The sequence below is a fragment of the Bos taurus genome, chromosome 27 (assembly GCF_002263795.3).
Source record: "Bos taurus isolate L1 Dominette 01449 registration number 42190680 breed Hereford chromosome 27, ARS-UCD2.0, whole genome shotgun sequence".
Classification (NCBI taxonomy): Eukaryota; Metazoa; Chordata; class Mammalia; order Artiodactyla; family Bovidae; genus Bos; species Bos taurus.
In genome coordinates this window covers 6,211,343-6,215,000 of record NC_037354.1, presented here as the reverse complement: position 1 = coordinate 6,215,000, position 3,658 = coordinate 6,211,343, and positions in this window count along the sequence as shown.

Genomic DNA, 3,658 nt, shown 5'->3' with positions numbered 1-3,658 from the left:
AGACTCTTGAGAGTCCCTTGGACTGCAAGGAGATCCAACCAGTCCATTCGGAAGATCAGCCCTGGGATTTCTTTGGAGGGAATGATACTAAAGCTGAAACTCCAGTACTTTGGCCACGTCATGCGAAGAGTTGACTCATTGGAAAAGACTCTGATGCTGGGAGGGATTGGGGGCAGGAGGAGAAGAGGACTACAGAGGATGAGATGGCTGGATGGCGTCACTGACTCGATGAACGTGAGTCTGAGAGAACTCCAGGAGTTGGTGATGGACAGGGAGGCCTGGCGTGCTGTGATTCATGGGGTCACAAAGAGTCGGATATGACTGAGCGACTGAACTGAACTGAACTGAAGTATGATTAGAAAAACCAAAGCATGCATTATCCAATGTGAAGGTGCAGAAAACCAAGACAGCAAAGAGTCCCATATAGATACATTAGGGTTGTTTAACTTATTGATTACTCCCTTCACATGTTGAAGATAATTTGACATGTTAGCACTATGATCAGGGATAAACACACAACATTCTGTGTGAATTATGGCACAGGTTTACTGTGCTGCTGTTAATATATCTAATGCCATTCTATTCTGAAGTATGGCTTTGCATATTAAAGCTTATTTTGTAAAATTAGTCAAGGCTTCTACTATGAGCATTATGTCAATGGTGCCAAGTGATGGCACAAATATTGCAGCTGAGTAGCCATACCACTGGAACACAGATCGTGTCTATCTTGCCTGTGCTATAGGGAAATTGGCTGGGGTGTGTGGTAATTCATTTAAAATTTGACCACGTGCAAATGACGGTCCCAAGGTACATCTTCCAGTCCATCCTGTGGGTAACCAGGGCCAAAGATTAACCCCATATATCCAGTGAGTTCCATTTGGGGCTAAAATCATATGCCTGGGTTGTTTATCCAATCAGTCCCTGGCCATATGACTGAATCTGGTGAATTCATATGATTCACTGCTTCTGTTTGATTACACAAATTTAATCAAGATGTTACACAAGATGTTGGTAGGAATGCTAGAGATTTAGTACTATTAGGATACAATTTGGTATGATTATTTTCTTCCCAGCAAATTGGGGCTGCCTTTATCAATCATCCCTCTTCTGAAGTTACCCACTTATATTGGTCCCAAATTTGGCATATTTGTAGGGTACCATATCGTGTAGCTTTGGTTTCTCTATGGGCATGGCTAGCATTGGTTCTTTCTTTCATATAATAGTCACAGGCAACTCTTTTTGCTTGATCATAAACAAAAGGCAAATTGTGTCCTAATCCATCAGTATTGTTACACCAAGTTAGTAAGTCATATTAAGGACATTTAAACTTCTGGTTTGATCTTGATTTTCTTGAATAAAATGACATATTCTTAAAAGTCAGGTCCATTTAAGGGTGACACCCACCAAGGCCCATGAGTGGAAGACAGTGATAGAGCTCCACAGGCCCAACAGTATGACTGGCTCTGGAAGGTTGCATAGAAGCAGGCCCAAGAGAGGAAGACATTGTCCCGTGGGTCCGCCTGTGTCCAAGCAACAAAGGTTCTCAGGAAAAGATCTATTAGGTCAGTTTGTGTGATAAACATTATATATATTTTAAGTTTCTTGAGTGTAGCAATATTGTAAAGGTATATGGTTAGGTGTTTCCATTCCCGTAGTCTTAGCAACAATTACATTTTTGGGCCTTGGGCTATAGCTTCAGCTGGTTTGGTTTATTCATATTGGGTAACTTAAACCATATTTTAGCCCCAGGACATGTTAGATTAGAGGATCCAAACGTTTTGTCTCCCCGGAGGGTTTGCAAGGCAGGGGGCATTCCAACAGATGAATAATTGTGCAATCTGATCTGGAGCAGCAATTAACACCAGGTAGTCCCCACCATTTTGTAAAAGAACCTTAATTTCCCCTTGATAATCATTGTCTATTACTCCTCCAAAGACTTGTATACCTTTAATGGCCAGGCTAGAATGGCTTTTAATCAAGCTAAGATGTTTCAGAGTTAATTTAATTTCAATTCCTATAGGAAGCACTTTAGTATCTGAGGGATTTAAATGAGTCTGTTCAATAGAATATAGATCCAATCCAGCTGCTTCAGGAGTAGCTTTAAAAGATTTCATAGCTCCTGGTTGCATTTCCTAATACTCTAAGGTTGCATCCCATCTTGAAATGAGGGCCACAGATAAACTAAGATTAGGACTCACCATTCTCATCAAGGCGGTTTCACTTTGTCCAATAGGTCTATTATTTAATTGTTGCAAGGCTTCAAATAAATTATCTTTCCATTGTTTATATTCTCCCACTCCTAACTTTAATAAGTGTTGTTTTAAAAGTCCATTCATCCGTTCAATTAAACCGGCTGTTTGGGGATAATAAGGGATATGATAAATCCATTCTATATTGCTTGTCTGGGCATAGGTTTTAATTAACTTAACTTTAAAGTATGATCCATTTTCACTTTGAATCTGAACTGGGGTACCATAGTATGGAGTAATAATTTCTAGAGTTTTAATTATATTTTGCTGATTTGCATGTTTGTAAGCACAACCAACTAGATATCCAGAATAAGTGTCTACTATTGTACATACCTATTGGCATTTCTGACTAACTGGTAGAGGTCCAATATAGTCAGTCTGCAATATCTGGCCAAGTAATGTTCCTCATTGTAATTGTCCAGTTAATCTTTGAGGAAGGGGGCACTTGGTTAGATGCTGATGTATTGAACCGTGAGCTATTACCATTTTTATTACATCTTGTGTTGTAGGAATACCATGATTTTGCCCCCGCCTCTATATGTAGTCTTTTCACCAAGATGTCTGGCTTTCATTTTTTTTTTTTTTTTTTTGGTCTAACTTCTTTTTTTTCTTCTCAGTTGTATTTATTTATTTTTTTTTTTACTTTACAATATTGTATTGGTTTTGCCATACATTGACATGAATCTGCCATGGGTGTACACATGTTCCCCATCCTGAACTCCCCTCCCACCTCCCTCCCCATCCCATCCCTCTGGGTCATCTCAGTGCACCAGCCCCAAGCACCCTGTATCATATCATGCATCGAACCTGGACTGGCGATTCATTTCACATATGATAATATACATGTTTAAATGCCATTATCCCAAACCATCCCACCCTCACCCTCTCCCATAGAGTCCAAAAGACTGTTCTATACATCTGTGTCTCTTTTGCTGTCTTGCATACAGGGTTATTTTTACCATCTTTCTAAATTCCATATATATGCATTAGTATACTGTATTGGTGTTTTGCTTTCTGGCTTATTTCACTCTGTATAATAGGCTCCAGTTTCATCCACCTCATTAGAACTGATTCATATGTATTCTTTTTAATGGCTGAGTAATACTCCATTGCATATATGTACCACAGCTTTCTCATCCATTCATCTGCTGATGGATATCTAGGTTGCTGCCATGTCCTGGCTATTATAAACAGTGCTGCGATGAACATTGGGGTACACACGTCTCTTTCAATTCTGGTTTCCTCAGTGTGTATGCCCAGCAGTGGGATTGCTGGGTCATAAGGCAGTTCTATTTCCAGTTTTTTAAGGAATCTCCACACTGTTCTCCATAGTGGCTTCACTAGTTTGCATTCCCACCAACAGTGTAAGAGGGGGTTCCCTTTTCTCCACACCCTCTCCAACATTTATT